Consider the following 15,501-nt stretch of genomic DNA (forward strand, 5'->3'; position numbering starts at 1 on the left):
CAATTAATACAAAGTCTGTGATGTGAAAGTAGTGTGGGCAAGATGTGTTAAGAAGAGTCTTTTCACTGCTGTGTTATATGGGGTACAAGGTAAACTGTGCTCACAAGAGTAACCACTGTTTGTCCTAAAATAGTGCATGGAAGGAGGCAAAGCACTGGGTGCACAGAACAATGATGTCACTAAGGATGAGACTCTGATAAGGGCTACTGCAAGAAGTCATAGGAGGTGAACTTTATGCTGTACAGATGTAATGGGAGTTTTGAAACAACTATAGGAAATGTGAGAAATTGATGTTCCCACACTGCCATGGAACCCCATATTTATTATTCTAAACATGGAATCACTGCATCTTGAAGGAAAGAATTTGAAGTGTTCCATATGTAGATATGATCAAGTAAATGTACACAGGGGCTGTAAGGAATTGTTGTACAACATTTTGTTTCTTCAGGAATTTAAATAGAAAATAATGTGACATCTGAAATACAGACCACATCATATTTATCAAATCATTAGCTGACAGGTTCCTATATTTTTTTCCTTGTAACAGTCTGGTTGCTATAAAAGTATATGCAGAAGCATTTGCAGCATTATATTTTTTATTGCAAAATATTTAACATTAACGTTTAGCAATACATAACCAAATAAAGGAAAGGTGATTGCTGCTACCACTTCCAAAGCAGAATCTTTTGCACTGTAACAATACTGCCATCAACTAACTTTTGCAAATATTTGATATCTACATATAAATAAGGATAAACGTGGACTCGGTATACAAATAACAACAAAGCATGAGGATAATATAAATCTATGGATGAAAATGTGATATTGCAAAGAAAATAGGTTTAAGAAATGAAAATATGTTGGTAAAAAGTATTCAGTCTACTTCCCCTGAAATCTGCATTGCTGTTGGATGAGCTAGAGGTAGGAGGGGAGGTGTAAATCCTGCTATTCAGTGGTGCAGCAGTGCCAAGGTGATAACGCAGTTAGCACTGTCACCTCACAGCAAGAGCTGCTCTGAATCCATTCTTGGCTGGGGTTCCTTCTGTATGGAGTCTGCATGTCCTCCCTGTGGTCACATGGGTGTCCTCCGGGTGCTTCAGCTTCCTCCCATGTTGCCAAGACATGCAGTAGGTGGACTGGACACTCTAAATTGGTCATAGGTGAGAGTGTATGTGCAAGTGAGTGGTATGAATGAATTACCGCAGCAGGGATAGCCACCTGGCAATGTAAACCTTGGCTCAAGATGATAGTCACTACTGGAGTAACACCTCGACCCCATGTGCAAAATGGGAAAAGGGGTTGAGGATGGATGGATGGAGTTGTGGTCCTCAGATATGGTCACTGCCAAGGCTTTGCTCAGTGACTTAAATTGCTTTAAAGAGTGCCAGGAATGCTTCACAATACCATGCCTAGTTGGTAGTGACATCCTGACAGGATATCCACAATATTCTTCTGCAGAGTCTTACAGGAATGAGCTGGTTGAGCCTGTCTTTGGCAGTCTGGGTTTGAGTAGTGTCTACTAGCTAAGCTGATCAGGGGTGTACCACCACTTGCAGCTTCAATAATAATAATAAAAGCAAGCAAAAGCTTTGACAGACAAATGATAGGTTTTCAGATAGTCCTGGAGACCAGTAGTAACAAGCAATTGTAGACCTGCATGAATCAAGGACATAAAGGACATATTTGAATTTATAAGTCTTAACTGCTCTAGATAATTTGTCTGCCTCACACTACATGCTAGAAATGAAGAAGAACTTAAAAGCCTTCATGTCAGGCCAATAGTCCTAAAATAATAACCAGTTTTCCTGTAACACTGGGATGCCTTTTAAGGCATTTAAGATATTTTGTGTGTGCTCTACAGTCCAATTTGGTATTATGTATTATCAAAAGGATCAACATGTGTATAAAATGTGAGGGGGAACACTTGGGCAGTGCAATGAACAGAAATATTTGGCGATGAACATGATGGTGGGTGTGTACAGTTTCTGAAAATACAGCCATAGTTGGTTGCCTCTGGAAGAAATACGCTACTGACCAGAGAAATTAATTATGAAGTAACTAAGCTGGAGATAACTTCCAGAAATATATATTTTTTTAGAAAATTATATTAAGTTAATATAAGGGGATGTTTCACCAAGGGGAAGCATTTGCAACAATTTGGCTAGTAAGTGTGTTGCTCTTAGCTCTTCAGTAAACTGGCAATTTGGCAAAAACATTGTAAGTTTTCAAATAAGAAAATATGGACTCTTGCAGGACTGCTTGTTGTACTTCAGGTATGCTATTGTGCATTTTGCTTTAGAAGGTATGACATGCATCTTAGCAAGGCTAGATAAAAAAAGGTCTTTTAAATATGCTGACTTTGAGTCTTACTGATATAGTGCATGCATGTGTGTGTGTGTGTGTGTGTGTGTGTGTGTGTGTGTGTGTGTGTGTGTGTGTGTGTGTGTGTGTGTATGTGTGTGTGTGTATGAGAGGGGTAGCATTTTTGTAAGAAAAAAGATATGGGCAGTAAATGCTTGGCTAAGGACACCTATATCAAACTGCATGCTGATGCAGGTGTGAATAACATTAAACAATGTACTTTACATCTATCCTTTTCCCAAATATATTAGTAAACCAGTTTATCTTCTTAATTCAGCTATAACCTGCCAAAGTAGGTCTCTGGCAACATATAGAAAGAATGAGTAGACTATAATGTTCATGGCATTTATCCTTCCTAGCAAAGAGAGATACAGCTGGCACCAGGAATGCAATGGTTTTATCATCTTCTCCCAGAAGGCTTAAAACTGCCTATTAACAGATAAAAGGGAGGAGGCTGCAGCTGGGTCCCCCAGTATTTGGGAGAACACTGTACCAGTCAAAAGGAAGGAATATCTTAAGTATCACACAGAGCATGTGTTGTGGGTTTGTACAGAAATGCTTCAGTTGCATTAACGCTGAAAGTCAGGTTAGAGATATCACAGAGTTACTATTATATGAGTAAAAATTCTTACAGAGTCAGACATGAAATGAGTTGAGAGAATAAGACAGTTATCTTCATACACCACTACTTTGACCTCTTCTCCCAGAAATGTCCACCTCATCACTCCCTGGATGGAAAACAGATATTCAAGCAGGTTTGTGACACCTAAATGGCTGATCATCAAAAATTCAACAAAAATAAATAAATAAATAAATAAATAAATAAATAAATAAATAAATAAATAAATAATAAAAAACATCTTTTATTTTTTTTTGCAGGAGGCAAGCACCCCTGTATCCCCCTACAACCCCTGCTAAATATATGTATATATATATATATATATATATATATATATATATATATATATATACATATATACACATACCTATATCTATATATATATGTATATATATACCTATATATATATATATATATATATATATATATACACACACACACACACACACACACACACACACACACACACACACACACACACACACACACACACACACACACACACACACACACACACACACACACACACACACACACACACACATATATATATATATATATATATATATATATATATACATATATATATACACACACACACACAAAGCATATGATTGACTGCAGTGGTGGTGCTGCGGTAGTGTTGTCACCTCACAGTAAGTCGTTGTCCTGTTCAATTCTCAGCTAGAGTGTCTTCTGCGTGGAGACATGCATGAATGGGCGTACCTTCGTTGAAGGTTGTGCGTCAGGGCCTGCAACTCGGCATGTAAAAATCTACTGCCAATCATTAGCAGACCAGAGTTTTGCTGTGGCAACCCCTAACCGGAAAAGCTGAAAGACACAACAACAACAACAAAGCATGTGATTGCACTACAGTGGGGAAATGGCAAACTTCCCGGTCCCCATTGTAGCTGATTTTCTACCAGCTGTATGGATTTTTCTGTCTTTTTTACGTTTTAATGATTGGTCCTTTAGTTTCAGTCATTTGTCTTTTGTGTGGGCAATCTTCAACATAAATAATTTGATGGACAGTGAGTATCACTGTCTAGCACTGTTTACAAGAAGAAAAAGGAGAAGAAGTCTGGGGACTTGTGAAAAATGAGGCGCAAAGATTGCCGCATGCAGCATGAACAGCCAGAAGGCTTTGGTGATTGGTGAAGTAAGTAAAATGCTTACAAGTTCACCACAGAGAATCCCATACTACCAAATCAAAACCTTTTCAGTCTACTGCAGTAGCCGTAGCCAGGACTGAACATGTCTGTGAGGCCTGGATCAGGACAATTAGTACCTCACAGATAGCATGGATTAGGCTACCCCTTCACAATCCTACATTGGTGTTGATGCATTAAATCTGTCACCAGCAAATGCAATCAGGTAGCTCATACTTTCCAGATTTACCAATGATATTGCTCACCTGCAAGCGTCTTTTCCTGTTTTTAGGAACACCACTTTATAGGACTGTTTCATGGAAGGGCAGGGAAATCACCCTGGGCTGACATAATCTGGAAGAATGTTGTTACTACTGGAAAGACCAGATGCTGAACACATTTATAAACATCAACTTTCAAGCTGGTTGGTCCCAGAACTTTAACATTTAGGCTGACTAATTTCTGAAAAAGTTTCATACTTGGATGTAGGAGACACTGATGGTGATTGGAAGAAATTGTTTAGTTTTGGAAGCTCAAGTAAAGCAAGAAATAAATGTATTTGCTCTACAGACTTTCTTCCCAAGGGTTGGAACGTTTGTATTGTAGGGAACAGAACTGCCTAAATAATAACTCTGTCAGCATGAAAAAGTTGCACTTGTAAAATATCTTATTCATGTACTTTAGCATTACTTTAACTTACAGGCAATTAACTTCCCAGGCATATTTTTAAATGCCTGTGCTTTAAGTACAGGAAACAATCTAGTTTTGTGTAGCTTGGTAGTTGGTTAAGATCTTGATATTTTCTGAGAATACCTTTATGTTTGAATATCACTTTCTTAAAAGTCATTATGCTAGGAAATCTTGTGCTAAAGCACCTGGGAAAATAAGTTAAGAATAAGCCTCTATCCAACTTGTTACATAAAAGGGACTTAGCAGCAGTGAAAGAGGACCTAAGCAGTGATTTAAATCACCCATCAGTGTTGTGATAGGCATGCTATGTTCTGGCTTAAATGAGATGCTTGTCTGTAAAGTTTACATTAACAAGTACTTAGCATCTGGGTCCTCTGGATGAGACAGATGGCCTAAGTGTTTATAAGAAAAGTGGTTGGCTGAACATTAAAATATTTAGAGAATACATAGTTAATGAATTCAAAATATGACATATCACCAGCAGAACACCTTTACCTAAAATACTTTCTCTTCTTTGTGAAATAAACACTTTACACGTTAATAATATTCTATCATTGTCAAGTATATATAAATCTTTAAGAACCAATATGCAAATCTCAGAGGACTCTTTATGGAATTTCACAGAGAGAATAAACAAATCCATTTTTTCAGATAGTGATAAAAAATTAGTACTTAAATCAATTAGTAGCACAACGTCATGCCCTTCTTGGAAAATCTTCACTTGGAAATACATCTATAGGAGCTTTATTACCCCACATAAGATAGACTTGATATCAAAAAATAATCTTAATAAATGTTGGAGATGTGAGGAAATACTTTGTGCAGATTGGGTAACATGTTTCTTGCATGTAAAATAGTAACTCCATTCTGGACAGAGTTCAGAAATTTCATAAAAGCATTGTGGTTGGACAAGTGTGAAGTATCTGATTCATTACTACTGTTAAATGCACCGATACCAACACATATCCCCAAAATACAGGTGCACCTTCTTTGGTCCTTGCTTGCAATTGCAAGAAAAATCATTACGTCAAATTGAAAGTGTAAACAAATCCTATCATTTACAGATTTTTTACTATTAGCTAAACTCGTATGTATTAGGGAGTTGCAAACTATTTCAGAAAGAACTACTAAGATAACACATAAGAAATTAACGTGGTTGAAGCTTGAAAAACTACTAGATAAAATGTAAGCACGACCTCTTCTTCCGGTTTTTCCCAGTTAGGGGTCGCCACAGTGGATCACCTGTCCACTCATGATTGGCAGTGGAGTTTTACAGTGTCGAGTTGCCAGCCTGGCACCCAACCTTCCACAGAAGGCACACACACACATGCACTCACACCTAGGGCCAATTTAGAGTGTCCAGTCCACTGACAGCATGTTTTTGGGAGGAAACCGGAGCACCCGGAGGAAAACCATGCGACCACTGGGAGGTTATGCAGACTCTGCACAAAAGGCACCACAGCCAAGGATCGAGCCAGGGAACCTCTTGCTATGAGGCGACAATGCTAACCGCTGCACCACCATGGCCGCCCACATAAAATGTAATCACAACAATGATATTATATCTGTTATGGACATTGTAAATAGTTATTGTTCCATGTTATGATGTTTTTAAGACATATATTGTACATATTTATATATCATATTTCTTGTATTATTTTATTTCATGAAAATCAATAAAAAATGTTTAAAAAAAAAGAAATGTGGTGGCCTAAGCATTCTGTCTGGTCTTTTTACAGTACTCATTGAAGATGTTTTAAAGTGTTCATTTAAATTTCTTCAAAGAACTTTACCAAATTGTTCCCTTTTCTTTCTACTTTCTGTCCAACTGTTGGGAAATTACTGCAATGCTGGCAATTCTGTGCATCACCAGGTATTTGTTTCATCACCTGTATGAAGTTTGTTGTTCTTTAACAACAGTTAATTGTCCTATAGCTGAGGTAATTACATCAAGGTAGCTGTTTATAAGAACATAGTGTTTGCAGACCTTTTTATATTTATAGCTTATTAGAAAGGGCTAGCAATTTGAGTTAAAAGGTTATCAGTTGGTATTTGTGTGTTAGGTTGTCCATTTTCAGTTCAAGAGCCATAGCATAGTGGTCTTTGGACAGCATAACAAACATCCTGAGGAGACCCATCACTCTGCCAACTGACTAGCACTGTACACCTGTTCAGTGAAGTTCCTCACCTTTAGATTCCAAAGGTGTAAAGAAAAACTCTAGTTGGTACAATTATAATAATTCCCTGATGGAGGAAGGTCATGGAAATACGGAATGAGTTTCATTGCATCATAACATGGATTCTTTGCTCTCATGTTGCTGCAAGTCTGTAACTTGGATCTGCCCCCATATTGTAAGATCATTTTCAAAAACAACTTTACCATGATTGTTGCTAGGAATTCCACTGCTTGCAACCTATGATAATCCTGGTTTGCCTTTTTTAACAGTAGGCAGAGCTGACTTCCAAATGAGAGGTACTAGCACTGCTATATGTGAAGCAGGTAGGTGCGGCACTTTTCAGTTTTAGAACCACTGAGCAGGTGAGCAGTGGTATGGAAGTCATGACTAATATGACTTTAAACAAGGCCTAAACAGGCTATATCTAAGAAGATCTTGTCTTACTTGATGCCAAACAATGTATAAGCAAGTGGAAAGATGGGAGAATGTAAGTATGAAAGACTGTCTATAGGTTTTATATCATGTAGGTTACCAGATTTGGACACAGGTATGACTAATACCAGCTGCCACTGCTGTACTTGAAGAAGGCAGATGAGCCAGTTTTGCTCTTGTGGAGCACAATAGCAAGTGAAGAGCTTGTTATTTGAAAGAGTCAGCATTTTAAATGAACTGCTTTTTTTGCTTATTCTAATCATCTTTTACGTGTACTGCAGTAATCCAAAGGAATGATAGGACTCATATGCACTTGTAACATGAACAGATAGTGCAACATTTCAAACAGAAACATGGAATGGTGGTTATTTAGGTATATAATGTATAAAGTAGTAAATAATTCTTAAAGTAGTAGTAGCACCCATAAGGCTAAACTGCATTTTGGGTGTTGCATGGTTCTTCCTTCTTTAGCAGTTGTTGCCATGACAATAATTCATATATATATATATATATATATATATATATATATTATAACATTGCTTCAGTAGGTCTAGGAAGCACTGAAAGAATGCAGATATGGCAGAGTAGTTCTGAGTCAATAAAGGAAAAATTCAGTCAATCAAGGTCAAGTAACTCAGTAACATAAAGATATTCCAGACGTGGAGGCATCAACAAGTAAGGAAGTAACTGATCAGCTGACCTTAGAAGCCAATCAGGGATTGAAAGGATACCTAGAGAAGCCTTGTGATGCACCACTAGGGGAGTCACAGCTGTAAATTTTAGTAGAATGTGCTACTCAGCACAAATTCTAAAAGAAGTTTCCAAGTTAATTTGATAGCATACAAGGTTCATAGGTTCATAGGTAGGTACTAGGCTATCAGCCCGAGGGCATTTATAAACCTAGCCAGAATGTGTCGGCTTTCGCTGTCCCATTGATTATTTAACTGATCCTCTGTCAAGCAGAGCCAATGACGTGATCCCAGGGGTGTATTTTCTGTTACCCATCCACTCGTCAATGTTTCTCTTGAAGAGTGTTAGTGAGGGGCTCTGCCTGATGTAATTTGGAATTTTGTTCCAAAGCATGAGGAGTCTCTGTGACAGGAATCTATCCCACCCGCATGTTCTATTTATTGTTGTGGTGAGGTTTAGCTCACTAGAGTGCGTGGCTCGCAGTGACTTGGATTTCTTTAGGTGGAGCATGTCAATCAATTCTGAGTTGGACATGGCTTTGTAAGTCAGGCAGGGATCACCTCTGAGTAAGCGATATGCCACTGAGTACAGCCGGAGGTTTTTCAGTCGGGCTGCAAAGGACATATTTTTGAGACCAGTAATCCTCTTGGTGAGGTACTTTTGTGGTTTTTCTAGCTGTTGGAAGTGTCTTGTGAGGTACATCCCAAATGGGACATTGTACTCTATGATGGGTCTAATGAGTGACGGGTAGAGGGGCACTATAACCTCTTTATTTCTAGATGTGAATCCTTTAGTAATTAGATGGGCCACATAGAAGGATTTCCTAAGTACTTGGCAATATGATTGTCAAAGGAGAAATTACTATCTACCTGGATCCCCAGATCTCTTATTACCTCTTCTGTATTAAGGGGGCTACCACCTATGTGGTAATTCGTGGGTGTTTTGTTTTTCCCAAATGGGATGACTATGCATTTTTTTGCATTTATCTTGAGGCCATGACTTTGACACCAGGTGTCCATCTCAGTAAGGCCTTTTTGGAGGATGTCTGTGTCAGCTGGAGAGTCAATTATGGCTCCCAGTTTGCAGTCATCTGTGAACTTGGTTAGCCATAGTCCTCCTGTGTTTGCCTGTACTTCTGAGAAGTATATGCCGAACAGTAGGGGTCCCAGGACCGAGCCTTGTGGGACACCACTTGTGACTGGTTTAGAGTCAGACCTGGAGCCTGCTATTCTTACCGTGTGAGTTCTGTCTGTAAGCCAGTTGGCAACCCATCTCATGATGTAGGGGTTTATGTTCAGGCTGGTGAGTTTTTCTGTAATACCCTAGTGGGGAATGGTGTTGAAAGCCTTGGCAAGGTCAAGATAGGCTGTGTGAACCACCTTTCCCTTGTCTATGGCCTTGGTGACTGTCTCAAAGAAGTCAACCAGGTTTAGTAGGCCTGATCTGCCCTTAACAAAGCCGAACTGGGTCGGGTCAAGTGTTTGGAGGTTCCCAATGTCTTTGTGAATGAGTTCCATGATGATGCGCTTCATAGCCTTGCATTCCAGGCTAGTCAGGCTTATGGGGCAATAGTTACCAGGGTCAGTTGTGGCCTCTCCTTTGTGGAGAGGAAAATACCGTTGCTGTGCACCATTCTATGCACATGTAGCCTGTGGAGAGGCTGAGGTTGAACAGCGTGTTTAGGTGGGGGGTTAGTTCGTTCTGCAGTTTGTGCAAGATGCAGCCTGGGACACCATCTGGTCCAATTGACGCTGTGTTTTTGGCTTTTGAAAGGGCTGTTTTCACCTGTGCGTCTGTGATTTTTGGAATACTACACTTTTCCGGTATTGTTGTGGGCTCTTTTGAAGGGGAGGGGGGGGGTGAAGTTTGCACTGAATCTATCTGCCAGGATGTTGGCAATATCAGTAGGTTCAGTATATTCTGTGCTATTTTGCACTAGTTCAGTGCATATCTGTGAGTTGTTACTTAGATTCTTAACATAGCTAAAGAAGGCTTTGTGTTTATATTTTGAATCCTTGGCTATTTTTCTTTTGAAGTTAGCCTTGGATGATTTCATGAGGGACCTGAGTTTCTTACTGATACTGATCAGGGATGTCTTTCCTTCTTGGGATTTGCTTTTTTTCTGAACTAGTTTCCTCCTTTTGTTGTATAACCTGTTTATTGCAGGGGTCCACCAAACTGGTTTCCTTCTCTTAGAGGAGTGAGTCTTGGTTTTTCTAGGGATGGCATGATCCATGCATCCTTGTAGGTGCTCATAGTGTGCATTTGTAAAGGTTTCTGCATCTTGAGCAGCATTATCCTTTAGTGTGGGGGCTGTGAAACTTAGCACATCTGTCTTAAATAAGGTGAAGTTTGCTTTAGAAAAGTTTTTTACTGTGGTTTCCTTAGTTGGGGATGGTGGTGGGGTGTGGACATCCAGAGTGATTAGTTTATGGTCTGATCTAACCAGTGACGGATTGACCTCTGGTGTGGAACACCTGTCACCCATGTTGGTGATGACCAGGTCCAATATGTTTTCACCTCTGGTAGGGGAGTTTACCAGCTGATCCAGACCGTTTGAGTTGATGAATTCCAGGAAGCGCTGGGCCTGGGAATTTGTACTCGAGTAGTTTTCCCAGTGAATGGTAGGGTAATTGAAATTGTCCAATATCAGGGTGTTTGGTAGGACCTTCATGTTTTCCAGTGTCTCCAGAAAGCTGGAGTGGTGGTCCTGGGTCATGGAGGGTGATCTGTAGAAGGCCACAATTTGCATTGCAGATTTGCCTGATGTTAGTTGCTCATGGATGATCTCAGAGGTATCATGCTGCGCCACTAACCTGGAGGTGTAGGTATCCTTGATGAATATGTATACACCCCCCTCCTCTTGTGTTTCGGTCCATGTTCTGTGGCCGAAACCTGTGGTATGACTTGTAGCTCGGTAGTGCTGGAGTGCTCTCTGGAGCCTTGAACCAGGTTTCAGTTACTGCACAGATGTTGACGTTCTCCATACTGAGGAGTGCTTCGAGCAAGTGCATTTTGAGATTTAAACTCCTGGCATTGAGTAGCATAACCCTCAGTTTTTTGTTAATTGTGCTGTTTACGGAGGTGGGTTTGACTTTTGAGCCTTGCCTAAAGAATTTGGACCATTTGTAGTATCTTGGGTATTGTAAAGTTAATCCTAGCTGATACATATTGACAACAGTGAATATTCCACAGTGAATAATATGTAGTCAGTATTCATTCCAAGATAATGTCGCTACTTCCCTTAGTTTCCTGTCTGTGCTGTGCATCCAGACATTTATAACCATTCACCCTATTTGCTACTTCTAGAGATTGTTTTGACGTAGGAATTATATATTAATGCATTAACACATTTGAATAGTTTGAATAGTTTATGATAATGGACATTTGTCCCAAGTTATATGTCTGCAGTTTTAAGACCAGAAAAATATTAAAGAACTCTACTCAAATACCACATTTCTTATAAGGAAATACTTTTTACTCAATACAAGCCTCAAAAATGATGAATACAAAGAAAATATGATTTTTGTAGTTCTTCCTCTGTTTATAATTGGAATATTTTTAAACAATTCTTGGCACACCACTTTGACTCTCAGTGAATCTTGTATTATTATTTAATTTTTGTATTTGTCAAGGCATCTGCTTCTACTACATAACAGGGACACTCTGGCAGATGATGAACAATGCAAGCATAGCTACAGCATTAACATATTTATAATACTATTTCCAGTACTTAGGAATAGTAAAGTATTTATTTAATTGTAAGTTATCAATTAAATTATCAGTATCAAAATTACAGCATCCAACAATGAAAAATAGTACATATGAATATAAAGAAACTAAAGTCCTGTAAATGACCACAGAAATATAAATCTTTTGAAGGAAATATGACCACTACCCCTGATCACTGAATGTACTAAGACCACTGAATATACCAAATTTGAGGTTGTGCTACTTCTCACTAGAAAGAAGAGGCCAAATGTTACAGAATCATGAACTTGCTATATTCCAAACAGCTCACGGTTGATGTTAAGTAACTATGTCAGAATCTCTGCTATCTACCAAACTGTCAAAGCATTTAAATTAAACACACAGATATGCAATAGCACTAACAGAACCTTGACTTAAATACTTGGAAATTGTTTTAATCAAATTATCACTCTATATAGCATTTGCTAACACAGAATCATAACTCCAAGTTTTGCAGAAGTGGTTCTCACTAATGCAGTAGGCAGTTTTAAACAACTCTTGGCACATCATTTTGACTTTCATTGTATTTTGTATTGTTTCATTTTTGTATTTGACAAGGCATCTGCTACATAACTCTCAGCTTTACCTCATAGCATTTCTCCTTTTTGTGTTAAAAAGTCTAAATTCTTCATGGTTCCACAATGAAAGCAACTGTCACACATTCAGTGCTAAGGATTTTTTAACTAAGATCCATGGTAAATATACTGAGTTATATTAATTCTTCAAAAGAGCTTTTAATAAGTGTAAAATAGCACACTGTAAGTATTCTTTGAGCTTCCTAGTTGAAGGTGCTACTAAGTCGTTTGTAAGTATTCCACATTTTGCTCATTTGTGGCACATTATGAGAGGCAGTGTACTGCATTTTGCCCATTTGTTGCACATTATGAGAGCAGTGTACCACATTTTGCCCACATGTTGCACATCATGAGAAGCAGTGTACCACATTTTGCCCATTTGTTGCACATTATGAGAGGCAGTGTACCACAATTTCCCATTTGTTGCACATTATGAGAGGCAGTGTATCACATTTGCCCATATGTTGCACATTATGAGAGGCAGTGCACCACATTTTGCCCATATGTTGCACATTATGAGAGGCAGTGTACCACATTTTGCCCATTTGTTGCACATTATGAGAGGCAGTGTACCACATTTTGCACATTTGTTGCACATTATGAGAGGCAGTGTACCACATTTTGCACATTTGTTGCACATTATGAGAGGCAGTGAACCACATTTTGCCCATTTGTTGCACATTATGAGAGGCAATGTATCACATTTTGTCCATATGTTGCACATTATGAGAGGCAGTGTACCACATTTTGCCCATTTGTTGCACATTATGAGAGGCAGTGTACCACATTTTTCCCATTTGTTGCACATTATAAGAGGCAGTGTACCACATTTGGCTCATTTGTTGCACACTATGAGAGACAGTGAACCACATTTTGTCCATTTGTGGCACATTATGAGAGGCAGTGTACCACATTTTGTCATTTGTGGCACATTATGAGAGGCAGTGCATCACATTTTGGAGATGGATGGTAGAGAGCTATGATCTGCTCCATAGCAGGGACACTCTGTCAACCAATGAGTGATGAAAGTACAGCTACAGCAATGAAAACATACATTTTTGGAAAGATCTATGTCCCCTGTCCCTGATTACTGAATATACTAATTTTGTGGTTGGGCTATCTCTGACTAGGGAGAAGAGGCCAAATACTGCAAAATCATGTACCTGCTGCATTCCAAGGTAACCCACAGGTGAAGTTAGTAAAGTAACACTGCTGGGATCCCTAATACCTGCCAAGCTGTCCAAGCACTTAAAATAAATGCAAAGACAAATAATAGCACTACCCAAGCCTCATCTCAAATACTTGCAAACGGTTTTTACCAAACCATAATATCACTCAATCACTGCATTTCCTAACTCAAAGTCACAATTCTGAGCTTTGCAGAAGTGGTCCTTGCTGAAACACCTGGCACCCAACTTTAGAAATTTAGAGGTGCAAGCCATGTACCAGACTTAAAATTATTATATGCCACTTGTATCAGATTATCTAACAAGACAATTAGAACACGTGTGTAACTTGCCTGTTTAGATGAGAAAAGGACTGATGACAAATTAATGGGAACAACAGGCTATTCTGTCATTGTGCTTTGTTACCTACCTTAGCATGAGTGACTGTATTTTCTTAGGCATGTCAACATTACCAGAGTAAACCCATGAGCTGTAGACCTTTCAGTTAAATGACAGGCAGCATGACCTCAACACTGCAAAGTTACAGGGCAGAAAAATGATGAGGGTCAGCGTAACACAAGCAGTAGAGGTGACGTACTATTGGACAACCAGAAAGGATTGTAGGAGCAAAATTAACTTCCATAGTACTACATATGGGTCTGAAAGAATGGAAAAGGGGCTAATAATACATTTCTCTGATACAGTCAGTGGTGGAAAAAATTATGTTAAGAGTTGCCATAGTCTGTCTTATGAAACTGTTTTGAATAGTTCAGATTAGGGCTCAGACAACCAGGCTCACAGCTGAAAAGGGTCTCTGAACCAGTCCATCTACCAGGTTACCAAATAGTAAATAAATAAATAGTTGGCAGAGGATAAACTGAACCACTATAATTGGGCAAAGTAGTAATGTTGGTGAATGAAAGTGGATTAAATGAAGAGCCAAATAAAAGAGACTAAATATGAAGAGAGATTTATATCAGTGCTGCTTCGCTTTAATGCATGAGAAAAGGAAGAAATCAGGGTAGAAATACAAGAACTAGAGATGCCAGGAAATGGGTCAGAGAGTTAGCTACAATTTGGTGGTGGCCCACACGACTGTCTGGTGGAATGCTTTACAAAGATGTGGAGTGGCAGTCATAAAGTGCTGGAGAAAATGAAGTAATGAAGTAAAGGTCAGCAGTGGTGGGACAGGTAAAGGTGGTAAGGGAAGGGGCAGTCCAGAGTTCCTTACTACAGAGTAGACATCAGTAGCGCAGGTCTTTTAATTTATCTATATGTACATGTGTTTTGCTTAGTACTTTCAAGCAGTAAGACTTAAATCCCTTCACTATTTGAAGTCTTTCTTTATGCTCACATCTTCCATTGCTTTAACTTGGAACAAAACGTTTGATCAAAGTTGCATATTGTAGGTTTGTACATTTCACACTACACTAAATATCAGTGCATGGGGCATAACTATGGTAAAACACGCATCTGAGGAACAATAACATATGTCAACATACTGTAGCTGTGACTGATGAATATCACTACTGTAGGGACAGAGGCAGAGAAACCGCATATTTTAGTATTAGTGCAGAGTACAGAAGAACATTTTAAGTATTTCTAATGCAGTGCTGCACGTCAATGGGCTGGTGGGTGACAGCTGTGTGGAAGGTAGTACATGTTGTTGTCATCCCTAAATCCATAACATAAATTACTTCACTGAGGGCACTTGTCTTCAGTAACCTTGATGATATGCTTAAAGCCATCATGACAAGCAAACGTGCTTCTGGACACAAACCACCACACCAAGATAAAGAAATAACAACTGAAGAGGCCAGACAGCTTTTAATCCCTGCATACACATACTCAAAAGATACTGTTGTGACAGATGCTGAGTGACAAGTACATTTT

At 39.0% G+C, this 15,501-nt stretch overlaps 1 protein-coding gene across 2 annotated transcripts in view; it reads right to left on the reverse strand.

Moving 5' to 3' along the window:
- Window positions 1-15,501, reverse strand: part of CORIN (corin, serine peptidase) — a 1,415,152-nt gene that overhangs the window by 1,286,453 nt on the left and 113,198 nt on the right. The window lies entirely within an intron of this gene.

The sequence above is a fragment of the Protopterus annectens genome, chromosome 2.part0 (genome assembly GCF_019279795.1).
Source record: "Protopterus annectens isolate FY-2018-M chromosome 2.part0, PAN1.0, whole genome shotgun sequence".
Taxonomy (NCBI): Eukaryota; Metazoa; Chordata; order Ceratodontiformes; family Protopteridae; genus Protopterus; species Protopterus annectens.